This window comes from Tenrec ecaudatus, chromosome X (genome assembly GCF_050624435.1).
Source record: "Tenrec ecaudatus isolate mTenEca1 chromosome X, mTenEca1.hap1, whole genome shotgun sequence".
NCBI lineage: Eukaryota > Metazoa > Chordata > Mammalia > Afrosoricida > Tenrecidae > Tenrec > Tenrec ecaudatus.
In genome coordinates, this window is record NC_134548.1 from 99,842,148 (window position 1) to 99,853,635 (window position 11,488).

The 11,488-nt window shown below is 36.4% G+C and overlaps 1 pseudogene; it reads right to left on the reverse strand.

Moving 5' to 3' along the window:
* Positions 1 to 427: 427 nt before the first annotated feature.
* On the reverse strand, positions 428 to 2,596 carry LOC142433568 (mitochondrial intermembrane space import and assembly protein 40 pseudogene; annotated as a pseudogene).
* Between the last annotated feature and the right edge of the window lie 8,892 nt (positions 2,597 to 11,488).

Sequence of the window (11,488 nt, forward strand, 5' to 3'; positions counted from 1 at the left end):
AGTGTCTGATTATCTGGTCTCTTCTATTAGGAATGGTCCCATGCCAGTATGTTTGTTTCCCAAAGGGGTCTGAAATGTAGTCTAAGACATGATGGATTAGATAAACCAGCTCACTCACAAGAAACACCCCTGGATGATGACTGGCTTCCTGAGACGCCTCAGCACATTATTTCAGAGTGGGAAGAGTCAGGGCAACCTGAGAGGGGAACAATCTACCTTTGCCGACAGGTTTACAGGAGGACACCTGTGTTTTGTTTTTGATTTGCTTTTGCAGCGTGTCTGCCATGCGGCCAAGACCACTGCTTCACAGAATAAGCTATTTTGTACATGACAGTGCACAGAACAGAAGAAGGAGAGGGTTTTTCTGAGTGACCAAAAGGCATCTCTGTAAGGTCCATCCTAGTGTGAACTCGCAGGACTGTGGCCTTCATGAACTCGAGCCCTCCTCCTTTTTGGCTGCAGTAGCCTCCATGGGATGACTTCCTCTAACACTTCTGGCTTCTGCTCTTCCTCAGCATCGTCATCATACTGGGGATAGAGGTCCAGGTACTGCTGTATGCATTCCTGCATGGCTCAGAACTGGTGTATGCAGTCTGACCCCTTGACATCCTCTGTCTGTAGTGGAAGCAGAAGGCGGACTTAAATTGCTCCCCACAAGGGCCGCTGGCCATGCCTCCAAGGCTCGGGCAGTTCCAGTTAATGTCTCCATTGGGCAGTATCAATCTATGCTTCCCATACGGATCATGGGGGTCATCAGCCACCAGCTTTGCACTGCTCGGAGTTTCATGGTCTTCTTTCGTGATAAATATGATTCGGTCGTTTCTTAACTCGCTGCCCAGTCATTTCGGATCCACAGTGGCCCTTCGTGCCGGCAATAGACCACGGCGGCAGCCCGGCACTCGGATTACGCAGCTGGAGCAGCGGTAGCGACCCTGCGCCGTCACCTCACTCCAGGTAGCGCGGGTGGCCGCAGATTTGTTTCTTATATTTTCCTATATTATTTTTGTTTCATTTTTATGGTTTTAATAATGCTTTGTTTTTCCTTGATTTCTGTGCTGCACTGTGAACTACTTTCAGTGTACTGATTTTGGGGTGGTGTTGTTTTGCTTGTTGCTCCCAGGTTGGTCGGCTACTGTCATTGATGTTCTATCCAAAGCGTTCCTGTTAGTACTTTGGGTAATCCTGTCCTTGTTGGGGCAAGTCTTCTGATTTTTCATTGTCTGGAAAGGTCCTTATATCTCCCTTGATTTCTTGTACTATATTCTCTGTAGGTTTTATTTTCTTCCTGCTTCAGAATTCAAATGAGATATGTTCATCTTGATCATATATTACATACTTTTTAGACTATTTTCAGATTCCTTTGCTCTATTTGTTGGTGTTTCTCTTTTGTCTATTGTAGTTTCAGTCACTGTCTTTAAGCTCACTAATTTAGCTTCCCATTTCTTTGATTCTATTGCTCTGCTATTATCCCTATGTCCCTTTTATTATTTAACTTTTGGAATTATATTTGGTATAGAGTTCCTAATTTTTCTATTGTTTCCCTTGTTCTCTCAGACATTTCCGCCAGTTTGTGAAAGTACTTGAACATCATTCTTCTGAATTCGACTTATGGTAGGCCAGGGACTTTTTTTCCCAAAATATTCCTTTGGATCTGGGTTTTGTGTGTTGTTGGACTGCAACTAACTGCTTTCTCCACTGCTCCATGGTACTTCTGTTAGTGTTTGGTGGGCAGCTGGGTCATGTGGGTAGCTGACTCTGCCAAGTGGTGCTGGAGAGACTTGCGCATAAAAGACAAAGGTGAAGAAAGGATTAAAAAACAGGAGAGAAGTGATAGGAAAGGAGGACAAAAGCGGGTTTTAGATAAGACTAAAATTTTTGTTAAATTAAAAAATATACACATGCATATATATAAATTGCAATAAAATTAATAGTTACAGTGAAAATATTTTATAAGAGGGAAAGAGAGAATGAACAAAAAGAGATAGTGTGTGGGGAAAGACACAAATACAACCAGGAAAAATACTATTAAAAATTTCAGGGAGAAAGCCCTGTTAGATTGCAGACTTCCCTAAGCCCAGTAATACTATTGCTGTCATAGGTTTGGAAAGGCGGAGGCACTTGAGTGGGCTACGAGGTGTATGCTGGTAAGCCACCGAGAAGCAGGTCTGAGAAAAGCTAAGATTAGGCTGCTGGAGCTCCTGGATGCATGACAACCTGTCTGCACTCAACGTGGGCAGGGGCCCCTGGAACTGAGATGTGAAGCTGGAGTTTACAGTGTTACAACCTTGATAATAGTGCTCTGAAGGTAAGGGGAGGAGTTTGGTGGCTGTGTAATGCTTTGAGTGTGGGTCTCCTTCAGCAACTATTGTAGTGGTGTTGGGATACACTGGTGTACACCTGGTGTGCTCAGAGCTTCTACAGTGGACTAGGAGTAGGGGCAAACCAACAACTGCAGTGCCCTGTAACCTTTTGCAGCCTATGCCAAATCCTCTAAGTACCTGCAGATGCAACAGTAAGGGCTGGCTATGGGAGAGGCAGCAGCAATGTTAGGGTGCACCATGCAAGTGACGGGGAATGCCTGAAGCTGCAAAGGCATGCTGAGGGGGAGCTGCAATTACAGTGGCAATGCGCTGCAATGTCTTTAACAATGAATTTGAACTACTTCCGCAACTGTGGGAGGTGAGGGAAGCAGCAGCAACCACACTGGGATGCAGCATGTACACACCAGGTGAGACTGAAGCTGAGGCTGGAGCTACAAAAGTGGCTGGCGATGGGGTGCAACAGTAGCCACAATACCGAGAAACCTCTCATGGACTGAAGGTAGCTGCAAAGGCAGGATGGACGATTGGGGGTAGGCGCAGCTCCTATATTGAGTGGTCAGTGCAGTCAGTTGTTTGTGATGGGTCACTAGAAGCAGCAGTGGTAGGAGTAGTGGGTGGAGATGGGAACTATAAATGACAGTAGAGACTTACGGTGTGGGTGTGCAGTGGGATGGGTGCATCAGCATCCTGCACAGGTGTTCAATGGCAAAAGAGAACCATGGATGTGTTGGTGGCACCCAACAGGGAAGTGCACAGGGGCTGCCAGAGAAGCCGGCATAGGATGCAGAACTCCACATGTTCAGCTATGGTCCTTGCTCCTCTTGCTCTGCCCATTCCTACAGATTCTCAAGTGCAGAGATTTCAATCCACATAACTTTAAAGTTGTTCTCCAGGTTTCCAGGCAGCCTAGATTTTCCTTCTGGCTGACATCCTGTACTTCTTGGATATATATATATATTCATATATATAATATATGAATATATATATAATATATATAATATATATATTATATATATAATATATGAATATATATAATCTATAATATATGAATATATATAATCTATTCATTTTATAAAATGAATAGATTATATATATTCATATATATATATGAATATATATAATAGATTATATATATATATATAATGAAAAGATAGATAAATGAGCCTAAAATCCACTTCTAGAAATGTCTTGAGACATGCTTGATATATTCCTGGATATGCTAAGCCACAATTGTTTTACCTAATTTCTTCATTTTTGCATGTTATAGGAAAATATTAGGCATATAATTTTGCATATTACATGTAAATACTTTGCATATATATTCTTTGGGTGTATTATTTGCAAAATATCCATATGCATTCATCTACGTTTCTACCAAATGATTGTATTTAAATTTTTTATTTGTTACTAGTTAATTTTTGTGTAGCTGGTAAAGTGTTAATTCAATATTATCCTTTATATTTAAGTTATCTTTCTCAGAATACTATATATTTTTCCATATTATTTGTATTGACACATTGATCATATCTAGTATGCATATGTTAAACAATTGGCCTTAAAGGCTGAGGTATATTCAAATGTCAGCTCCACCACTTACCTGCTGTGATATTTTCAGCAGATACCACAAGCACACTGTGAATCAGTTAAATGGTGGTGAAACTTAGGTGAAGAACTGTCAAGGAAGCTGGGCTTTAAATGCTACAAGTTGAATAAAAAACAAAAGCATTGTCATGTAGTCAACTCCACTAACAGCAATCATATAGGGCAGAGTAGAATTGGCCCACAGGGTTTCCAAGTATGTGAATATTTACACCACTATTCATCAGTTTGTTATACTATAAGTGGTTTGCCTCTTGCTGTGATGCTGGAAGATATGCTTCTGTTATTTAAAATATCAGCAGAGTCAACAACGAGATTCTAGACAGAGATAGGATAGGAAAAAGGGTCAGTATGTTTCTGAAAAATTATTCCCTGAAAATTTTATAAATAGCAATAGCCTGTGACAGCTGTTGAGCTCCTCAGGTTGAAAGGAATTTGAAATACAAGTGGTATGCCCAAGTAGAGTTGATAATGACATGTGTGCAGAAAAGCTTTTGGTACATTAATTTGCTGTTACAGAACTAATAAAATTTAGGAACAGCTGCAAACATCCATTAATAATCAGAACATAGAATGTTCAGAATATGAATCTAAGAAAAAATAAGTCATCATAAATTAGAAAGAATGGATACAGATCAATATAATAGACATTGGTGACCTGGAATGAACTAGTATTGGCCATTTTGAACCAGGCAATTATATGGCCCATGATGCCAGAGTGGCAAATTGAAGAGAAATTGTGTCAATTTCTTCATTGAAAGGACCGTTTCAAAATGTATTCTCAAATATAAGGCTGTCGTATTATAATATATGTGTGTACAAAGAATACCAGTTAATATAATCATTATTAAATTTTTGCACCAATCACTAATGCCAACAATAAGGAACATGTGCTTTTTTCTGAACGTGTGCTTAAGATACATTGATAAGTAATGATGATCAAAGTGTGAAAATTAGAAACAACAAAGGATTAGAAAATGTGGACTCGGTGATATACGTCTGATCAGGTATAGCAAGATAGCATTTTGCAAAACAAAAGTTGTACTTATTGCAAGTACTTTCCCCCCTATAATATAAATGGTGACTATATACATGAATGTCATCAAATGGAACACACAAGAATTAAATCAAGTACATCTGTGAAAAGAGAAAGTGGAAAAGTTCAATATCATTAGAAGAAGGCTGGGTGCTGGCAGTGGAATAGACCATCAATTGCTAATATGCATCTTGAGGGTAACATTGAAGGAAAAAGAAAAAAAAGCCATCTCTTCTAACTCCCTAAGATAATTACTGCTTCTTCAATTTAAAATAATTGGGAATTCAAGTGCTTTCCCCAAGGGAGAATTTAAAGTGAGTTAGATACAAAAAATAAGAACAAGTCCACAAAAGCCAAAGTACAAATGGGCTAAATTTCACTTGAATTTAGAGACATATCTCAATAATAGATTTGATGCATTGAAAGTTAATGACTGAAGAACAAATAAATTGTTGGGTGACATCTAAGACATCAACATGAACAAAGCAAAATGTCATTTAAGAGTCAGAAAACAAAGAAAATATCAACATAGATGTCAGAAGAGACTCTGACCCTTGACCTGGAAAGTAGAGTAACTAAAGCAAACGGAAGAAAGAATGAAGTAGCAGAGTTGAACAGAATATTGCAAAGGGTGGCTTGAGTGCACAAAGTATGATGATGAAATGTGCAAAGACCTGTGGTTAGAAAACCAAAAGGAAAGAAGATTCTTGGAATTTCTCAAGCTAAAAATCTAAAGAAAATATTCAAGTCCCAAGTTGAAATATTGAAGGATTCTATTAAAATACTGAACTATTGAGAAGGATTGAACACAGAGTTACTGTAACAAGAGAAATTAGCCAATGTCCAGTCATTTTAAGCGTTAGCATGTGATTAAGAACTCATGGTACAGGTGGAAGATGTCCAAGGTGCACTGAAGACATTAGCCCAAAACAAAAATTCAGTAATTGACAGAATTCAAATGGAAATGTTTCAACAAACAGATGCAGCACTGGATAGGTTCACTTATCTATGCCAAGAAATTTGGAAGACAGCGATCTGGCCAATATACTGGCCCTCACAGGAGAAGCCCCCATACACTTTTGTTGGGTCTGGAAAATAATACAACTGTGGTAGTTACATAATCTCATGTCATGTTATGCTTAGATAAACCCATACATATCTACGAACTCTGGTGCTATAGTGGTTACTGCTCATGTTCAAACACATAATCACTATACCACCAGAGATCCTAGATAGATATGGGTTTATTTCAAATATAACATGTATAAACATGCCTTTGTGATCCGTGGATGGCTACAGACAAATTTCTCAGTATTTCTATTGTCTAAGGCTCATGAACGTGCCTTTCAAGTGTCCAAAGCAGTGACTTCCAAGGCAATCTCCTATGCAAGTTATATTCAAGTCAGGGAGGTCAGCTCAGATGTTTATGGCAACTAGTGAGGGGAATTGAAAAATGGTAATACCAATATATTTTCTCAAAGTACACAGAATTATTATGGGGGATTATTATTAAATATTTTAAAGAAAATTTAAAACCTCATGGGTGAGAAAAGGGCCAGGGACCTTGTGCAAGGAATATTCCTCCATCATGAACATTGCAAAATAACATGATTTGTGTCCCTCAAGGATGTAACTCAAGAATGGCAGAATTATTTAGGAAAGGGTTACAGATGTGGAAACACTGCCTTTAAAAGTGCACAGAACTAGATGAAGGACAAGTTAACATATACTAACTCCACATTTTTTTGGTTAAAAAGTTTTAACCTTTTGTCTTACATTCCTATTATAAGGCACTTAGTGATTTACTATAAGTATTTTAGATATATTCTGCTAAAACCAATCTCAGGAACATTAAATAGGTCTTTACCACTATTAGTCATATGTTAAAAATCTTCTGTTGCCACTAGAAATAATGTTTAGGAAGATCTTTAATAATGTGGGAAAATGTCTGTAATATAAATTAATTTAAAAGTACATTAAAATATGTATCTTTACAGTGAAATTTATGTTATATTATGTGTGTATGCATTGAATGATGTATGCATAACACATTAACATTTTATTATCTCTGTATTGTATTACAGATGAGGTTTCTTGCTTGAAACTTTCTGCAATTTAAAACTACTTATTCATTGCTATATATTATTATTATAGTTATAAAAAGTACTTAAATACATTAAGGCTCATGTTGTTTCTTTTCCTTTTTCTTAGAAAGATAGAGTCATATTTCACAAATCTTGAGCAAGCCTTCACATTATATTGCCATTGCTCGCACTCTTAACTGTGTCCCCATTAGATTCTGTACTTGATTTTTCATCTCTATAGATGTCGAATCTGTCATAGGAAGCATTTGATAGATACTTAATGAATATCTCATGAATAAATTGATGAATTTGTGAATGAATGAATGAATCTTAATCTTAATGTGTACCCTAGTTTTTTATTAAACTCATTTAAGTTTAAAATTACAGTACAGTTATTCTCTTTAAAGACAAAGCTGTGATCAGGCATGCAACTTCATGGATTCACTGGTGAGTTTACTTTCATTTTGCCTTGTTTCAGAGAATTTTAACCCAACATTATGTTGTTTTTATTAAGTACTGGCTAGTTGATTTAAACTCTTAGTGACCTCATAGAGTAAAACTTTTCCAGAGAGTTTCCTAAGCTGTAATATTTACAGCGCCACATGACTCACTTGTTCTCCTTTGTTGCTGCTGGGTGCATTTAAACCATTATAATTTTGGTTAGCAGCCAAACATTAAACCATTTTACCACTCAGGCTTCTTATATCATAGCCAGCAATAAAGATTTGATTTCTAAAGTTTTATCTGGGTAGGTCCGACCGGCTTCAGCGTTTGCTGTAATGGAATCTGGATGGTACCAATATGTTTCCATTCCTTCTTTGTCTCTCGTGTTACACCTTCTTGCGTCATATTAATATGGATAATGAAAAGTAAATGGGTAATGTTTAGTATCATTACATACATTTTCTGACTAGATAATTTCTTTAAATTGGGTTGGTTTAAGGGTAGCTTACTGAGAGAAAGTGTTTATTTAATCATTCACTTATTCAATGTGCGTGTTATGAATGTATGTAGGGAGAGTAGAAAGATGAGAAAACTAGGTTTATTTGAGTCTTGTGAAATATAATTAAATTTGTCATGAAATGGGGTTCTTGGTTAAATATTAACAGATATTTATTAAATCATCATTTTATTGTCCATTTGATATTGCATTTGTTGTTTCTCCATCCAGAAATGTGTGTTTGTGTGTATGTGTACACACATTTTAATAAAAACAGCATGTCACTTTTATACCTATATAGTAATTGTAAGGTTTATTGGGGCACGAAACAGAACCAAAGATCCAATTGGCAAAGTTTTAGAAGCAGACTTTATTGAGAAGCTTGCGGGCGGGTTCAGTAACTCAGGGTATTGAGCTATTGAAACCCCGCAGTGGGGAGTTCTGGCTGCATTTTTATGCCCACTGCTGGCAGACACAACTGGGGAGGATCAAAGCTGGGGAGGATCTGCGCACACAGGTGCTTCAGAAGGGAGAAGGTCGTTAATCTTATCTATATATCAGGGATGGGTGGAGTGACCATATCTTCAAAGAACATCCTGGCTCTGGAGATGTTTGGTTCTCAGAACTTGCGGTTTTCAGCGAGGGTAGGAGAGGCCAGTGAGGGTTGAGTTCTGAGAGCTAAGGTGGAGGCGCCAAACTCAAAATGAAGTCCCTTGTGCCAAGACCAGGAAATACTTTTAGGTTGTTGTTGCTTAGTGGGACACCTAATTAATTTAAAATATATTCCCAATTACATGCCAGTTATTTAATGAATGCATAAAGAAACTGGTACTTACTGTCAAGAAGGATGCTTATGGTTAAAAGAAAAAAAAGACTGAGAAATTCTATTTTGAGTAACTAATTTTCTCTTATTCTTCTTACTCCAGGTTTCTAACCCTTTTATTTATTAATTTGTTTGTTTCTTTGTTTTGCAGTTTGGTATGGGAACAAGCAAGAGGAAGTCTAATTTCCTGAGTTAGAGTGAAACTTCAGTTTTTATTTTGTTAAGAACATGCATATTGAAAGCTAAGATTCAAAATGTCAACATTATTTGACAGTCATGTGCCAAATAAATATGACTTTTGTTTCCAAAGAATAAAGCAATTTGCATATTTTGTATTGATTTTTAGAAATACTTGATTTTAAAATTCATTGTGATAAACTTCATTTTAATATTCACCTTTTAACCTGAGTCTGTAGACTGTGTTTGTAATTCTTATAAATATGGTACATTTTGCAATATTGAGCCCATATAATCTAGATATTGTCCATTAACACTAAGATAAAATCTAACAAAGCTCATAATGTAAGTGAATGATTAAAATGGTTCCTTCAAAAATCTTGCCTCCTCTTGCTTGACTTCCAGGTGACTTCGTAGTAGCCACTAAGCGTTCACGGCCTTAATCATCCAGTGCACGCTTTCAAATTGGCAACAGTCAATACCTGACTACAATTCCTAATTTTTCTCTTCTAGTGTTTAGCTAAGGATCCCTGGTGGCATAGTTAATGTAGCTGAGCTTCTTCATCCATTACTCTGTGGTTGGGGGTTTGGGTTGTTTCTATGTTTTTGGTGTTGTGGAAATTGTTGCAATAAGCATAAGTGTACATCTATCTGTTTGTGCTATATCTTTATTTCTTTTGGATATATATCCTGTAGAGAAATTGCTGGATCCTAAGGTTCTTGGGCTTGTATTTGTTTAAGGAAATGCCATACTGATTTCCATAATGGTTGTACAATTCTACAGTATCCCAGTAATGTGAAAGCATTCCTGTCTCTCCAGATCCTATTTTTTATTTTCTATTTTATTGAATTTTTCCCATAGCATCTTGGTAAGCTGGTATCTCATTGTTGCTTTAAATTGTGTTTCTCTTACGGCTAATGATCTCAAACATTTCTTCCTATGGTTGTTAGCTGCCTGTATGTTAAATTGCCTATTCATGTCTTCTAACCATTTTTTGTTTGGGTTATTTGCATTTTTCTTGTTAAGATGTTGTAGTTTACTATAGATTTTAGAGATTAGTCCTTTATCTTATGCATTATTACTGAATTCCCCCCGCCCTAAAACTGTGGATTCTCTGTTGACTCTTTTGATGAAGTTTTTGTTTGCATAAATGTAATTTTAGATCTCGGTTCTTTATTTTGTATTCTATAGTGTGGATATTTTTCATTATGTTCACTAGTGTGCTTATGCCTTGTGTTAGAGTCCTTATGTTCTGCCCCAGTTTTTCTTTGATGGTCTTAATAATTGTGCAATTTATATTTCGGTTTGATTCATCTTGAGTTTGTTTTTGTATATGGTGTGAGTTGTGGGTCTTGTTTTATTCTTTGGCAGGTGGAGATCTAGTTTTTACAGCACTATTTGTTGAAATGGCTGTCTGTTGCCCGCTTGATGTGTTTCTGTTCTTAATCAAACTTAGATGCCTATAGGAACTTGGGTGTGTATCTGGATTTTCAGTTCTACTTCATTTGTCTTCATATCTATCATTGTAACAGGGCTAGACTGTTTGAAGTATACAGCTATGTAGCTGGTTTAAAAGCCTGATATTGAAAGGCCTTCTAATTATATTTGTTTTTAATAGTAGTTTATTTATTCTAGGTTTCTTTCCTTTCCATAAAATGTTGGTAATTAGATTTTCAATTTCTTTGAAAAATTGTGGTGGGATCTGGATTGGAATTGCATTAAATTTGTCACATACATTTGATAATATTGATATTTTTACAACATTTAATCTGCCCATCCAGGATCATGGTAATTTATCCCAGTTGGGTTACATGTTTTCCAGTTTCTTGAAAGAGTGTTTTGTGGTTTTCTTAGTATAAGTCCTTTATTTCTCTGGTAAGATTTATTCCTAAATATTTCATCTTTTGTGTATTTATCTTAAATCTATTATTCTTTTATTCTTTTAATATCTTTCCAGTGTCATCATCCTTAATATACAAGAACCCAACTGATTTCCGCATGTTCATTTTATAGCCAGCTATGCTGCCAAATTTTACAATTAGTTTGAGCAATAGCTTATTTGAATCTTAGGAGTTTTCTCCATATACGATTATGTTGTCTGAAAATACAGCGATATTTATTTCTTCTGTGCCTATGTGGATACCTTAATGTCTTTTTGATATCCTATGGCTTTAGATCCAGAACTGCATCTATTAAATATGTGTTGTACTTGCCTAGTTCCCATTTAAAGATGAAATTATTTAAATTCATCTCCATTCAGTAAGATGTAGACTATTGCTTTCACATACATGACATTCATTATGTTGAGAAATTTCACTTCTATACTGTTGTGTGATTTAATCAGGAATGGACATAGAATTTTATCCAAATTATTTTCTGCATTGATTGATATAGTCATATGTTTCTACTTCTCTGTTTTTTTATGTGATGAATTGCATTGATTGTTTTTTCTACTATTAAACCATCCTGGCATATTTGGTATGAATCCCACATAATCATGATATATT